Below are 17,584 nucleotides of genomic sequence, written 5' to 3'. Positions count from 1 at the left end.
AATGACTGAAATTCTCTAGATGCAATTGAAATGGCATGCAGATCTGAGAATTTCTCTGGCCATTTTGAGTCATGTGGGTTTGAATACCCCACCCAGAGAGCTACTAGACAGTCCTGGCTTGAGAAGAAGCAAGACTTGCGCTTACCTGAAGAAACCTGAAGATAGGATTCAGTGTTGTCATTCACCTAATGGTCTCCAAGCCAATCCAAACTAAGAGTAAGAGACAACAAGGGACTGATTGAAGACTGCTACGTAAACAGAAAAATTCAGAATTCAAGGCTGCTTGGAGCATCAAACTCTGTGGCATTTCTTGTGAAGGATATATTAGGAATCGAATCGCAAGTGATTTGTGAAGGTCGATGTAGTGAGGCGATTGGGGTTACAGATGAGGCAGACACGGTGTGTGCTTTTAAGTATTTATTACTTTTGGAGAGCGCCGGGGAACGCTCCAGCTCGAACTACGGCTGGGCTGTGAATGGCCTAAGATGGCCGCCCGCGCTCCCAGTGTTCTCGGTCACCACGTGACATAAACACTAGAGCGCAACTCTACATATCTCCCCCCTTTTGCAACACTGCAAAGAAATACAACAACAAGATGGTAATGAAACTTAGGATAGTTCATACTGAAGGTGGTTACGTTTTCATGTCGAACTCACAATACTTTTTTGGCAGTACCACGGTCCTGCCTGTGCGGTTATGTCTCAAAGGGATGCGTGTCCTAGTGTCTCTGCTGCCAGTGGGTGCGGCATCGTTAGGTGTCTCCTATGGTCCGTCCCTTGTGTCTAAACCACTCGCACCTTGGTCTTCTTGCCGTGCCTGCCCATCAATGTCTTCTGATATCTTCTGTGTTCTGGTGGTGTTCGCCTCTTCTGTTTTGGTGCTCGTGGTGCCACTGCTTGGTGTTTCTGTGTCCCTGGTATTTTCGTCCTCCTCCAGGTTCCTGTGATTACTCCCTTCTGGTTGTGTTACTCCCGTCTTGGCCCACTTCATCACTTGGTTGCACCTGGACATTCTGTCTTGGGACCATATCTTTCCGTCACTTAATAGGACAGACCTGGTGTAAATTTCTCGTACTTGCAGGGGTGTACTATACTTGCTGTCGCACTTTCTCCTGAACTGAGCGAGCTTCACTCTGACCCATTCCCCCTTTTCCAGCGATGTTTCTTTGACCTTGTGCCTCCTGTTGTAGTGGTCCGTGTAGATCTTTTGTGCTTTTTCCAGGTTGCTGCGTACCACTGCTGGATACCATTTGCTCTGTACTGTACATTGTTTCCATGCCACATTGTCCCTGGTAAAAGGGTCACAGCCCCTCAATATCTTGAATGGGCTGTATCCAGTCTTAGTGTGGGTGATTTGTTAAGCAACATACTGTGCACCTGAGTTCTGCCTCCAAGTTCTTCTCTGCGTTTATGGCCGCTTGAATTGACCCCATGATAACTCTATTAAATCTTTCGGCTAGACCGTTCCCGGCTGGGTGATATACCGGGGTGTGTTTAGTCTGTATTCCATTCCATTCCATGAATATCTTTCATTTGTCGGGCGTGAATTGAGGTCCAATGTCGCATGTTATCACTCGTTGAATCCCTTCTCTCAGAAACGTGGACGTGAGGAAGGCCAGTACCGCGTCGGTGTCCATAGTCTCACATATCTCGATTTCCGGCAACTTGGAATACCGGTCGACGAGCATGATGGCATACTTGGGTACACTGTGTGCATCTAAAATGGGGCCCAATATGTCCACTGACAATTCATCCCATGGATTAACTGGGTTGGTGAACTTCCCTAGTGGGGGTCGCATTGTGGTCTGTGTCTTGTCTGCATTGGTGCACTATGCACAGTCTCTGACATGCCTCTCCACCTGGCTGTCCAGTGCCGGCCACCAGTATGCTTGTTTAACTCTCTGTTTAGTTTTCACTATGCCCAAGTGTCCTTCTTGCAGTATAGTGAGTAACCGCTTTACCAGTCGGCCCGAGGGCACTACTTTGTCTCCTCTTAGCAAAATGCTTTTACCACGCATGCCTTTACAACGCAGTTTTAACATCGCAAACGTTTACAACGCATAGCGCTTAGAGGTGCTGGATAATGAAAAGTTTAATTTACTATTCCAACACCTGTCCCCGTGGACACTAGGGAAGGTGTTGGATAGTAAATGAAACGTATTCCCTATCCTAGAGCGCCCCCCAGCGCTATGCGTTGTAATGGTTTGCGTTGTAAATACCGCGTTGTAAAGGCACATTGTGGTAAAAGTTTTGTTGTAAAGGTTGTTCACCACAAATATCTACTGACAGCTCTTCATGAACTTCGTAGAATTTCCGATGTTCTGTGTCCAAGTGTTTCTTCTCTGGCCACCCCATGACTATGAACCATTTGACTACTGTTAAACTTGCGTCCTCGTAGTATGCCGTTCTCCACTCTTGTGCACTTATTACTGCCTCTTGGTCCTCCATGAATGCTATGGTGTAGTCATCTTCTTCCGTTTGTGTAGGTGCATTATCCATTGCCGCTGACCTGCTAGGACAATCGGCACCTTTGTTCTTGGTACCTGGAATGTATTCAACATCGTACACATAATCCAGTAACCGCAGGGTCATTTTTGCTATGCGAGGCGTGCCAGTTACATGTCCGCTGGATGTGAGTACCTTTATTAACGGCTTGTGGTCCGTTCTGAGCAGGAATCTGGAGCCCCACAGGAATTGGCAGAATCTTTCCATTGCCCAAATAGCTGCTAGCATCTCCTTCTCCACCATGCTGAATTTTCTTCATTCGGAGCCAGGGATCGAGAAGCAAAGCTGACTGTTGTCATTTCGCCCTCATCATACTTTTGCATCAGGACTGCCCACAAACCTTTGTCTCTCGCATCCGTGGTGAGGATGGATAACGCCCTTTGGTCAAAACCGTGTGGGGGCACGGCTTCACATATGTCTTCCTTGATTTGCAGGAATTATTCCTGAGATGCCTCCAACCAAGTAAAGGTGGTTTTCTCCTTTAGTAGCTGACGCAAGTTGTGCGTTTTGGTGGCGAAATGAGGTACAAACTTGCTATAGAATTGCGCCATTCCTAGGAAAGATCGGACGTCACCTGGGTGTGGGTGCGTCCTTTATAGCCTTCGCATTCGCCTGTTTTGGTGCTATACCGTTGTCACTTATTTCGTGGCCCAGGTACGTGACTGATGATACCCCGAATTTGCACTTGTCCCACTCTGTGGTGAGGCCAATCTGCATTAGTATGTGCAGCACTGTGGAGAGCTTGGCGTCATGGTCTGCTTTGGTTCTCATATAAACAAAGAGATTCTATCAAGAAAAAGTACAAGTGTTTATTTTTAAGGGTTTTCATAAATATATTTTTTGAAATGGAGGTTGGCTCTTCATCTAAACAGTAAGATGAAGGCACTATGTGCTTTTAAAATACCCCTCACACACTAAGAGTCCCTTAGTGTCATGCTTCATCATGGGGGTCTTCCCGTCCCTCTACGGGGCGGGGCGTGCTGCGACCTACGAGCTACGCGGGAGCACTATAATTTTGTGGTGAAAGACTATGTGTTTGTGCAGTGACAGTGAAGGTGGTGAGGTGTAGGGACCTGAGGGAGTGATTAAAAAAGGGTTAAAAAATTCCCTGGCTAGTGGAAAAAATAATTTTATTCGCTTCCCTAGCTGGGAATGTTAAAAAAGGGGTTGTGGGGTAGGGCTATTTAGCAACTACCGGGTCGACATGTTTCACAGACAGTCCCCTACTGTCTGATCATCAGGACCAGTGGTGGTCCCTACTTGAAGGTACTCAGTTCTAAGAAGTATAGCCTAGAGTCCTACAAACTGATAGCAAAAATCGGCTAACAGTTTGTGCTTCGGGGCTTGAGTTGGCCCAATGTGAAGCGTGAAAAATGAAAAAAGACACAGTGGTCTTTTCCCGGGTCAGAAAACGTGCCTCATGAGCCGGCAGAAACGAGGGTTTTTCGATGCGGTCAAGTAACTGCTGCTCGACAGTGCCTTATTCCTACCCCCGTGCCGCTCGGCACACTGATTTGTAGCAATTAACACAGCCAATGTACGTGTGAACTCTGCCATCGGAAAGCAGTTGAAGATTTGAGTATGTTGGGAGTAACACAGACAGCCGAAAAGCAATTTCCCGAAAGTTCGGGTATTTCCTCAAATGCTCATCAAGTGAATTTCGCACACCAATTGATTATAGGATGCATGCGGTACTTCTTTTTTTTCTTTTTACAAATAATACTTTTTGAAAATGATGGTTTACTCAAAGCGCGTGCTTATTTCACAGAGAGATCTGCAGAAGGTGCTCCATCGTCTGGGACCTGGCACATTCCCTTCCCTTTTGGCATTTTGTGGGCAGCATCTGAATGCAATAGCGCGCTGAATATCATTACTCTCATGGAAGAAGAACGCAGCTACCTGCTTTCAAATTCAATTTGATCCGTGTCGGTGTCTCCAGGCTATTGGGCTATTTTCTAAAGAATCTCCGCGGTGCTCTCGAGCCATTTTCTGCATTTATCTACCCCTGACACCCTGATTTTCTTTTTTAAATTGTAAAAGGATTCGGGGCTTTTTTGGGCTGGCGTTAGAAAATGTCACGTTGCATTAGACTCTAATAGAATTCGATAGATCATCTTAACCCTCCATCTGGGGCACTCTAATGTACTGGCAGGCTCACACTTTCAGCACAGATCATGTTTAATACCATTCTAACAAAGAGTAGCATTTGCTCAGGGTTGAAGTGGTTTGAAGATTGGCAGATTTAATTAAAGTTGTTTTATCCCTTTAGATCGCATTTGAGTACGCAGTCTGCAGCTCTCAAAACCCTGTCTTAAAAGGCATTTGCTTTCCTTTTAAATCAATTTCTCACACTTATTTATAGTTCCAAAATATGGTTTATCTGAAAAATTTGTGGAGTCTGGGTGTGCCATTTTAATGAGTATATTTCTTTTAATATATATTTAGAAATAGATATATATTAAGACGGAGCACTGTTAGAGAGCACATGGGTCCAACCTCAAAATAAATGTCTAAAAAAAAGGAAACAAGCTACTAAAACGCAACCCAAGTGTTTGGTCATTTACACAAGTTGTTCATACAGTAATCATTAGGTAAAAGAAAGTAAGTCACACTCAGAAAAGAGAAGGTTGGCTGCCTGTGAAATTAACAAACAGCAACATGTGCTGGTGGGGCAGGTGATGAGCGCAAGCCTCTCTTTTGTCGAGAGAAGCTGGAAAAAGAGAAGGACAGGTCACATGCTCCTAAGGTACAGTAATTAAAGAGCAAAGCACTGAAATTAAATCCTCATACTGCTTCTCCCATGCCTTTGTAATCCCCTGTATATACCTCAATTTCTCACCCCCGCATACTGCAGGACTTAGTAGACATCTACTCTGAGGGTGACGATGTGATGTTGTAATTTGGTCAAAACTGAGAAAAAGGCCCCCAAAACCTGATAGTAATGAGCGTATCATTGCCCAGGAACTTAAAAGGATGTGCTATTGGGAAAAGGGATATTTTATAATATTTGAAAGCAACAAGGGAACCCAAAAGAGTCAGCCAGGGACCGTGGGAGCAATTACTTTTAAACAACAGTGGTCCCTTGGTAGGAAGGGAATAGGGAACAACGAATATAGACCAGTCATTACTATATTTGTTTGGTATATCCAGCTGGGCAGAGGTCTGATATTTACTTATGAGCAATTATTGAGGTATATTATAGCAATACACAAAGTGGGGCACAAGCCTGTGCCCTACTTACCACATAAACACATACAATCAAGGACTGAACAGGGAACAGGGGGCTTTTAGGCAAAAGCTTTACAGTTCGTTGCACAGAAAATTAGACGAAGTTTGACTTGTATAAGGTGTTTCCAAAGTGTCGACGGCGTTTCGATCCACCTAAGTGATATGCGGATCATCATCAGGATATAAATTCCGCGTGCCACTCCTTACCAGTGAGTTTGTTGGCCCTGCTAATCCCCCATCCGAATCTCCTACACAATGTGTCATACCTTGCCACTTACTGCCGAACTGACTCGGCAATTGAGGCTTTCTACCCTTAGGCATAGTATTTATGTCCTGATGATGATCCGCATATCGCTTAGGCGGATCGAAACACAGTCGACACTCTGGAAACACCTTATACAAGTCAAACTTTGTGTGTACTAAAAGTGTAAAGGTGCTGTGGTTATCTTGTATTGTACTGTGACATTGTCTAATTTTCAGTGCAATGAACCGTAAGCTTTTGCCTAAAAGCCCCCTGTTCCCTGTTCAGTCCTTGATTGTATGTGTTTATGTGGTAAGTAGGGCACAGGCTTGTGCCCCACTTTGGGAATTGCTGTAATATACCTCCATAATTGCTCATAAGTAAATATCAGACCTCTGTCCGGCTGGATATGTCAAACAAATATAGTAACGACTGAGTCTATATTCATTGTTCCCAATTCCCTTCCTACCAAGGGACCACTGTTGTTTAAAAGTAATTGGGAAAAGGGAGGCAAATTTGATGGATTGTTGAATCTTTTGTGCTCTAAGTGCAGGTTAGTGGCTTTTCTTCCCAATCTGCATCAAACCTTGCAACCACATACATTGACCGACATGTGGCGAAGATGTGGGACTTGTAGTCCGGAGAATGCTGAAGAGGGCACCATATGCCCTAGACATACCGCTATGGGTTGTTTGACCCTTTCAATAGATCTTGAGCTTTTAAGCTAGGTCCGGGTCAGTTCCTTCAATACGGGAAGGTAACACAGGTGGCGAGGGAGCTATAGCCTATTTTCCTGGATGAACCTCCCATCTCCACAGTGTTACAAACCCTGCTAACGATGGCTAAGGGTCGTGGATTAATCCCACATCTCTACCGGGCGATAAGGGACGACAGGGCGGAAGGGGTACTGCCCATTCAGGCAAAATGGGAGGCACTCACCGGCGACTATATTACTGAAAGGCATTGGGCCTAAATTCACTAGTGGGTTAAACAAGTGAGTGCGAACGCAAGGTTCAAACGTATCCAATCCAATTATGTGCACCAGACATTTCTGACCCCCAAGCTGCTACACAAGCTTTACCCGGAGTGATCAGGGTGGTGTCCTCGCTGTAGGGAGGTGGAAGTGATGTTTATTCACATGGTCTGGGCATGCCAGGAGCTTCAGGAATATTGGACGGTGGTCCTGACTGCGCTGAGGGAGGGGACGGGTGGGAGATAGCAGGAGAGATCCAGGTGGTGCTGCTCGGGTTGTTACCCTAACCCAAGAATAAAAATCTCATCAGGAAGTTTGTCCTCCTAGGGCTGGTGCTTGCGAGGTGACGGATCGCCATCTCATGGCTATGCCACCGCCCGCCTAAAGCAGCACAATGGGTACTAGATGTCAAGGACTGGACGACAGCAGAGGTGACTTGGATGCAGCAGACCAGGTGGGATGAAAAGTTAGAGAACGATGTACAGGCTTGGAGGGAAATGATGGGAGAGTTAACTAACGGTGGGGGTGACAATGACCACATGAGGAGGTTGGGGGGAGTGCAAAATAGGAGGCTGAACCAGATGGTGGTAAGAAGCCAGTGCGGACCGGTCTTTAAAATCATACCAGACGTTGAATGGGTATGGACTGGACGGGGAATGAAAAGGACGTACATACAGCTGGGGATATACACCAGGCATGACGGGGTGAGAGGGTTCTAGTTGAGGGTGGGGGGGAGTTTGAAGGGAGGGTTTAGTAAACGCTGGAGGGTTCCTAAAGTTCCGAGGCATGGTCTAAGGTGGACACCTGTGGGGTTGGAATCCGACGAGGTAACATGCATGGTGGTAGCCATGTTATCTGTGTAGGTCAATTGTTATACATATTTGGAGTGTACTCAGATCATTGTTCCTATGTTTATGATAAGTTATTACTCCTCTGTAGATGATTCTAAATTGGTACATGTCGACTCTGTATGGTTTGTTATACCTGCTGATAAAGATATATTAAAAAAAGAAATTATAAAACCTTGCAACCTAACAGGGTCCACAGCCCATGATGGCAGTTGGAACAGCAGACCACTGGGTTGCAAATAAGATAAATAAGAAGGGACAAACTAGAGGACAAACACAGGACAAACAACATTTCTAGACAAGCAGCACAGAAACTCATACGTAATCCTACAGCATCTCAGGGATCCAATGCCTAGACCAAAGACAGAGTAGTGTATTGAAGCCTATTCCTGGAGCTAAAAACAATTTCCCTTCCATAGACTGGGCAAAATAATGATGGCTGGTGGCACTGTGAAGCCAAATCCACCGGATGGGTCACCATAAATGTTCTGAAAAGTGTTTACGTTTTGCAAAAGAAGGACGTTGTCTTACATGTAAAATAGGAACTCGGGGGTCTTGACTACTATGGTTGTGGTCTTCATGGAATTATGAGAACCTTGAAATTCTGGCTCAAGGGCCGAATAATTCTTATCACTTCCTGTACAATGAACTCATTTATGGCATGAGAATGAGTACTTAATAGAATAATGGGACAGCTGGACTGTCGTTGTCGAGAACTTTATGACCATGGGCCAAATATTGGCCAGATGGCATGGGTACTCCTACTCCACTTCAATGTGAATCAAGAAATCAGCAAATTCCTGTTATCTCCCATAACCTTTCAGCTTTATGGAAAAACGTAAGGGTTGAGGTTGCATTGTAGGATGATCTCTCCATGAATTATGTCTTAGGCAGCAATTTCAACTTTTGCTGATGACTGAGCTCCCATACCAAAAAGTAGCATCGTTAGAGGAACCTGATGGAACTGAGAGTCCGAAAAGCATAGATGAAGCACAGTTGAATCCTGACACTGTTGAGCTTCCTGGAAAGCACTCAAAAGTCTAAAAGTCTAAACTCCACAAGGTAAGTTCCGAGGAGCCCCCTCCTCAGCCACATAACCTACCCTAAAAGATCAGCATTAATTCATGAGTGAATGCAGAGTAAAATCCTAGTAGGGCAGTGTCTGCCCATGCACAAGAACACCTCAATATGGTCATTCGGTGAAACTATGCTCCAAGGCAGACTGAAAGTGAAGTGGTAAGTGCTTGAAGGGCTTTAAAAAGTCGATTACCGAACAGAGAGCATTCTACCACAGAAACTGAGACCAGCCTGTGGCTGGTAATGCTGATGTTTCATAGAAAGTTACTGTTGATTGCCAACAGGCGTCCTGCAGGAGCGCTGCAAATGGACCCCAGCCCTCAATGGGCTATTGTCAGCCAGCTCCTAGACTGATTGCAGGCAACAGTCCAACAGAGGGAGAGGGGTTGCAGGTTGGGGAAGAGAGGAACTCTCAAACCCGTACATATTCCTCTGACATACGACCTCTTGGGACCCTAGGCAATGTCTCTCTAAAAAAGACGGGGGCCGGTAACGGCCCCCGCTGGTATGACGGGGCACCAGCCCCCCTCGCCTACAATCAATGGTGGGGCGCGTCCCGCCGCGTCATCGTGACGCGGTGAGCACGCCTCACCATCGATTGGTGAAAAGGCTCCCAGGTGACCCGGAAGCGAGTGGATCACTTCCGGGTCAAGGGGGAGCTTGGGGTCAGGCCAGGTAGAACTGGTCTGGCCTCACTAGGGTTTAAAAAGGCTGGGGAGCGGGGGAGGCGTTCTCTTGTTCCCGCGCTCTCAGGCCTGCCCTACCTCAGCCTTTCAGGAGTCTGTCATATTTTCTTTTCTTTGTTTTCCAGGTGCGGAGAGTGATGAGAATCGCGCGGAGATTTCTTTTTTTGTCTTTCTGCAGGTTGGTTCAGCGGTCCGGTGAGTGTGCGGCAAGAGAAGAAGAGTGAGGGCGCCTGGAGGCGGAATTCTTGGTTCCGGTACGCTGCGAGGGAGTTTGTCGTGTCCCACCGCCCAGCGCGAGTGGAGCGGTGCGGCGCACCACTGGGGCCACCGGTAACGGGCGCAACAAAGAGGTACAGTAAGGAGCACTTGTACGGCAGCGCCGCTGTGGTGCTCCCTTTGGGGGTAGACTGGTTCGGATTTAAGCACCACGTACTGTGTCCTGCTGAGGTAAGCACTACCTCTCATGTGCTCTGATCGCGGCTGCCCGGGTTCAGTTCCAGGTCGGGTGAGCTAGCGAGAGACGGGACAGCCTTTAACGACTGGTAATCGAGAGCAGTAGTCGTGTCGGTGTCTTTGGTTTACCGGCGTAGTGCAGTGTGTGTCGCATGTGGCCTCATATACCAGACATAGAAGTTCTACTAAAAGCGGGTCTTCCATAGCGCTAGACAGATGGTTTGCCACATACTTTCTAGCTTTAAAATTGCAGTGGTGTTAAGTGGGATTACTTAGCAAGGTAAAGGTGTGTGGTGCCCAGGAATTGATTTGGTGAATACCACAACTAGCAGGATTTGGATAAGTTATATTGCTTGTGTGTCCACAACATATGCTAATCTTGTTGTTTTTTACATCATAGAAGTACATAAGGGGTGGTCTGCATACTAGAACAACAAGGAGCGAGGCAGTGGACATCGTTTGAAGGGGACACAGGCAGGCCTGCACTTCACCGCTTCCTGAGGGCCGCCGGACTAGGGTTCGCTTGCCCAACACCCAGGCTAGCGGGTGTGGCATGGTCCCAGTTGCGTGGTGCTTACGACCAGTCTGTGTACCGTCAAATTGCGCAGGTAAGGGCCTGGATAGGCCCCCTTGTAGGTGGTAAATAACATTGTGCTCACGGTGTTAGTGCAGATCAGGGTGTGGGTTACCTGGTAATTGTTGGCTTACCTAAGATGGCCAGTAAACGTAGCGCAAAGCGTTCCCGCATGGAACATATGCTGGAAGGGATGATGCGTAGTATGGCAACAATGAATAGGAGATGGGGAAAGGTAGAACAAATAGGGAAGAGCGTTGCGGAGCTCAGGCAGAGGTTGGATGAACAGACTGGGCCATCAGTCAGGCCCAAGGGTATGATAGTGCCCCCGCAACCCAGGGGGGAATTGGGCCCACTCCCCAAGCGGGCTAGAGCTAGGAAGGGGAAGGCCCAAGATCCAAAGTAGCCTTTGGGGGAGGGTCCTTCAGGGGAGGGCCCCTCAGGGAGCCTAGTGCCACCAGTGATCCCTATACCTATTCCCCAGACTCCGGCAAGTATAACTGTGATCCCCGCGCCTGCCACGCCGGTGCCGACACCAATTTCAGTGCCTCCAACAACAATCTTTCTAGTCCCAGGTTTAATCCCGGTGGTGCCCAGACCTAGCCCCATACCATCCCCGGGGGTTCCTGTCCAGAACACAGTGGTCCCCACCCCGGGGTTAGTGCCATCGCCAGTTAATCAGGTTCCACTGGAGCTGGCAGCGCAGATAGCGGCAGTTCTCCCTTGGTTAGGAAAGGGGAGAATTTTACCGTCTTCAGTGGGCACAAAGGAAGTAGGAGAGGACCCATTAGCAGAGGCGCAGAAGATGGTGGCAAAGATTATAGCTGCCGCAAGCACAGTGCCAGTGCCAAGTAGTCCTATTGAACCCCAATCAGCGCACCAGGAGAGTGGAGCTGATAAAGAAAAGATGGCGGCACCAGCGGGAGCTAGGGAAATAGGTAAGGAGGTGCCACTACCATTGCTTGGAGCGGGTGTATTACCCTCTAGGAGGGAGCATTTAGCAAGGCAGGTCACACAGGAGGTTAAAGAATTGATATGGTCAGGTGCTTATGTCAATATGTTTTCTCTGCTAGTAGACAATAGGGAAATGGAGTATGCCAGAAAGCAAAAGGATTGGATGCTTACTAGCGAATGGTGGGTTAAAATGTCCATATTCATGGTGGAAGAGACCCTCAAAAGTTGGATTATGGCATTCTCAGTATTTATGGCCATAATAGCTGAACGTTCAACTAATTTGCAAGCAGAAATGGCGTGTTATCAGAGCAGGGTCACTATGACTCATGATACATATGGGGGTGAAGTTTGGAAAGATTATGACATGAATTTCAGGAAGGCCAAGGAATTTGACCCTTCACTCACCTGGGATCGGTTGGAATCAATCTCATGGTTTGATCAGTTTGGCCCAGGGCAGACGGGCAATGCAGTCCAAAATTGGTACAAGGGTCACACTTTCCAAGCACCTCAGCCCTTTCGGCCACCGCAAGCGGGGGGCACGACCCCGGGTTCTGGGAACCGGGGTGGGCGAAAAGGAGTGTGCTAGGATTTTATTAGACGGACATGCACCAGGGCCCAAGGCATGTGTAAATTCAGACACGCATGTTCCATTTGTAATCATCCCTCTCACCCAGAAACAAAATGCCTTAAGAAAGGGAACTCATTTTCAGGAAATAGAGGGAGGAAAAAACAGGAATAAAGAGAAGGAAAGAACGGTAACACATTCCGCCATTGACGTTCTAGCGATGACTCCTTTGTTAAATAGGTACCCAGACCATGCCACTGCTAGGATGTTACAGGAAGGTTTTTTGTATGGCTTCAGGATTCCGGCAGGGGACTACGCAGGGACTACAGAATGTAAAAATCAACTGTTAGTCAGGACCAATCCAGGGGTGGCAGCAGTAAAAATTGTAAAAGAACTGCGCCTGGGTAGAATAGCAGGTCCCTTTGATCACATCTCGTGCCCAATTTTGTTTGCTCACCCTTGGGAGTGGTCCCAAAGAAGGAGAAAGGGGAATTCAGGTTAATTCATAATCTGTCAGCCATCAATGAAGACATATGTAGCGTGAAATTTGCCTCTTTTGCTCAGGCGGTGGATATGCTAAGAGTACTGGGACCAGGGGCTTTGATGGCCAAGTCAGATGTTGAATCCGCCTTCTGGTTGCTGTCTGTCCACACTTTAGATCACCATCTTTCACCATCTTTTGGGTTTTTCATTTCAGGGCAAATTCTATATGGATATGTGCATGCCTATGGGTTGTTCTGTGTCCTGTGTTTACTTTGAGAAATTCAGTTCATTTATGGAATGGGCTCTGAGACAGGCGACAGGACACCAGTATGCCATGCATTATCTGGAGGATTTTCTCTTTCTGGGGTCAGCGGGCTCCCGGGAATGCGCTTGGGCATTGCAGGAATTTTGCGTGCTCATGCAGACTTTTGGGGTCCCTCTGGCACCAGAGAAGACGGTTGGTCCAGCAACCAGAATAGAATTCTTAGGCATTGAGTTGGACTCAGTACAGGGATGTTTTAGGTTACCTGAAGAAAAAATACAGAAATTTAGGGTAGCACTCCAGCAATGCTTGGCAAAAGATAAAGTAACCTTACACCAGTTACAACAGATTGTTGGCCAGTTGAATTTTGCACTAAGGGTAATGCCTATGGCACGTCCATTCTCCCGTTCTATCTTGCGGGCCATGATGGGACTAAAGGAAAAACACCATCACACCAGACTGTCGTCTGAGGTTCGCCAGGACATGCAGATTTGGATCGCTTTTCTGGTGGGGTTTTAATGGCAGGGTAGTGTGGCCCGGTCCACCCACTACGTCAGCGGAGTTAGGTTTATGGACTGACGCCATGGGCAGTGCGGGATTTGGTGCCATACTCTGGAGCGCATGGGCATTGACCGAATTGGTGGAGCGAGAGTGGTATGACAGCCAATATAGGTTTCCTGGAACTCTTTCCCATCTGGGTGGCTCTGACCGTTTGGCCTCATCAGCTGCATAACCAATCTGTAATTTTCTGGTCAGACAATATGACAGTGGTAGAATGTATCAATCAACAAGCTGCTCAGTGTAAAATGACCCTCCCTTGTTGAAAGAGATAGTGCTGTTGTGCATGAAACTGAACATACAGTTTAAGGCTAAACATGTCCCGGGTGTGCTAAATAATGTAGCTGATGCACTCTCTCTCTTCAAGATGCAGGTTTTCAGGGAACACTTACCATCTGCAGATGCAACACCAACATACTTCCCAGAAGCATCTGGCAGATTGGTGCCCCCAACTACAGAACCTCGTGGCAGCTAGTCTAGCGCCCAGGACCAGGAAAGCTTATGAAGGGGCATTCTGTTCTTACTGCACTTTTTTGGGACAGGATTGGACGGATAGCTGGCATAAGTCAGGGGCATTCCTTCAGTATCTAGATGCTTTGAATAAAGATGGGCGCTCTGCGACGACAGCTAGGCGTCATGTAGCAGCAGATCAAGGACACTAGGGACCCCATGAATAGTTTCATTGTGAGGAAGGCTCTAAAAGGATGGTGGCGCCTCCAGGGGGCCGCGCCAGACACAAGGCAACCGATAGGTTTAGAGCGGCTGGCATCACTGTTAACTGCCCTGGGTGGCCTTTACAGCTCACCAGGTGAAGCATTATTGTTCAGAGCTGCCTTTACACTAGCTTTCAATGGGGCATTTAGAGTAGGGGAACTAGTGGCGCACATCAAACCGGATGTGCAAGGTGGGCTTCAGCTGGAGCACACAAAGATGCAGGGCAGCACACTGCTAATAACCATTAAAAAATCTAACACTGACCAAGAGTTCGTAATTCATCGGGCGCAAGGCAACCCATGCTGCCCAGTAATGCACCTAGAAGACTTCCTCCAACAGAGGAAAAGTACAGCAGGGGGGACACTACTAATGCATGCTGACGGTACCCCGCTCACCAAGTTCCAACTTAAAAGGGTATTGGCCATGGCTATCGACAGGACTTGTTTGGATCCAAAAGAGTTTGGAACACATTCATTCCAGATAGGGGCTGCCACTGAGGCAACAGCTGGAGGTTTGCACAGCAATAGTGTAAAAAGAATTGGATCATGGTCTTCTAATTGTTACAAGCGCTATGTGAGGTTGCACATGTTGTGAGAGTGTGAAGACAACTGTAGACTGATGCTTGTCCTCTTTGTTAGCTTATATTTCAGTTTCTTGAACCTGTCATGCAGGAGGGAAACTGCTGTCAGCACATCAACAGCAAGATTCTTCGCAATGGCGGCCACATCCACAGGACAAAGTAGCACAAGTTGTATGGGTTATTGGTCATTCGTATGTATGGTGCACGAAATCTGTTTTCTTGCAGTTAACTACAGACAGAGAGCTGAGCAAGATGGTTTCAAGTTATCTTTCCATGGTAAAAGGGGTCTCTGCCTCAGACAGTTTAGGGGGTTTGTTACAGATCTGTTGAACAGACACAGTCAGCCGCCCACAGTCGTGATCTTGCATTTGGGCGGGAACCATCTGGTAAATTTGGGGAGAAGGGTCTTGATGGAAGAGATAACCTCTGAGGTAGGCTGGTTAGCTAAGACATGCCAGGGCTGCACCATAGTTTGGTCACAGATGATACCCAGATTCAATGGAGGGGGGGGGGGGCTGATTCTGTAAAAGCGTTGAATCACTCGGTAAAGAGGATCAACAATAAAATTGAGAAATTGTTTAGGTCACCTCAGCTGCAAAACATAGTGCATGGGTGTATCAGGGGGGACCCGTGCTTCTTGAAAGACGGGGTCCATCTGAATAGGCAATGAGATCTTATTGGAGAACATTATGGCTTGGCTAGGGGGTGTTAAGGCAGGGCATGACCTTTCAGTGTAGGAGGATAGGGGGGCAGATAGCCGGGCAACTACGCTGGCCTGTGGGGGTAAAGTTATGATTGGTGAGCAGTCAATTTAAGGTCCTTAATGGGCGGCGCTATTCTTGAATGGGGTTGCCCAGGGGGAGGCACAAGTGGTCTCTCCTAGAACTCCAGGGGCGGTACATCCGGTTGGCTGGATGGGTGCAGATGAGGGGGGAGTCACGCTTTCTTTAGGCTGGTTAACTACCCCGCACAGGCAAAATGACGTCACTAAACAGCGCAGAGTGTAAGGGCCCCCCATTTGTTAATGGGGTTCATGGAGGGCACGGGGGTAACCGGGGGGGGAGTACCGTCTCGGTAAACGGGCCCTCTGCGCATGCGTACTCCTACGAGAGGGCGTGGCTGATTGATAAGGATCTGACACAATTTAGCGACCTTGCCGTAGGCCCAATAGGATACGCAGAAAAATCATTAATGTGTGATTATGATTCAGATATTAGTTTCAGATAGGAAATACCTTGTATTAGAAGTATGTTAAGGTTAGCAATTTGATATATGTGTACATGAATTGTAATCTAATGTTATGTACGTTTTTCCGCGTAATATAATTGTGTAATTATTGTTTATTTCAATTTTATTTGATTTCTATTTTTTTAATAAATACAGCCGGTGGGTCGACGACCCCCCGCCTCCAAAGAAATCCCCTTCTCATGTCCAATTTTAATAAATGTTGGTTTACACAAGGCGGGGGAGGGGGATGTTCGGTAGTCCCTGGCCATAGAGAAAGGCAGGGCCGGTATCGGCCCCCCTGCTGGTATGGCGGGGCACCTCCCCCCTTGCCTACAATCGATGGTGGGGCGCGCCCTGCCGCATCACCATCGATTGGTGAAAAGGCTCCCAGGTGACCCGGAAGCAATTGGATCACTTCCGGGTCAAGGAGGAGCTGGGTGTCAGGCCAGTTAGAACTGGTCTGGCCTCACTAGGGTTTAAAAGGCCGGGGAGCGCGGGAAGCGTTCTCTTGTTCCCACGCACCCAGGCCTGCCCTACCTCAGCCTTTTAGGAGGCTGTCATCTTTTTCCCCACCCACCATCCCCTAAAGCAGATATTGATTGTTGTGTGATAATGGTATTAATATGTTTTTTTTCCCAATGTAACAAGTGTGTTATATGAATATTTTGTTCCTTAGAACTTTTTCCCGTTTATAGGTCATCATTCGTCATTTTTATTGATAATCCTTGGTCAGGCGGTAAGGTGATGGTTGGTGAGCAGTCAATTTAAGGTCCCCTAAGGGGCGGCGTCATTCTTGAATGGGGTCGCCCAGGGGGAGGGACAAGTGGTCTCTCCTAGGACTCCAGGGGCGGTACATCCGGTTGGCTGGATGGGTGCGGGAGAGGGGGGAGTCACGCTTTCTTTAGGCTGGTTAGCACAATGATTTCACTAAACGGCACAGAGTGTAAGGGCCCCCCATTTGTTAATGGGGTTCATGGAGCATACGGGGCTAGTCGGGGGGGGGGAACCTCTCGGTAAACGGGCCCTCTGCGCATGCGCACTCCTACCGGAGGGCGTGGCTGATTGATAAGGATCTGACACAAGTTAGCGACCTTGCCGTAGGCCCAATAGGATGCGCAGAAAAATCATTAATGTGTGATTATGATTCAGATATTAGTTTCGGATAGGAAATACTTTGTATTAGAAGTATGTCAAGGTTAGCCATCTGATATCTGTGTACATGAATTGTAATCTAATATCAAGTACGTTTTTCTGCGTAATATAATTGTGTAAATATTGTTTATTTCAATTTTATTTGATTTGTATGTTTTTAATAAATACGGCCGGGGGGGGTCGATGACCCCCCGCCTCCAAAGAAATCCCCTTCTCATGTCCAATTTTAATAAATGTTGGTTTACACAAGGCGCGGGAGGGGGATGTTCGGTAGTCCCTGGCCATATCACCACTGTGTTCACTTAGGTTTAATTCGCCTTCCTAGGAGGGAGAACCTTTGTGCAGAGATGGAACAAATCAACACTATATAAATGAGAGTAGACTGTTTTAAAACACTTTAACTAGAAACTTTTTCTGACCCTGTATATCCTGCTGTAACTTAAAGCAAGAATTCCGGTTCCAAATTCCACACTTCTCCTGAAGAATGTCTTTCTGTACGTCTTTG

Source organism: Lissotriton vulgaris, chromosome 7 (assembly GCF_964263255.1).
Source record: "Lissotriton vulgaris chromosome 7, aLisVul1.2, whole genome shotgun sequence".
In the NCBI taxonomy this organism is placed as follows: Eukaryota; Metazoa; Chordata; class Amphibia; order Caudata; family Salamandridae; genus Lissotriton; species Lissotriton vulgaris.
Note: the sequence above shows the minus strand (reverse complement) of the source record.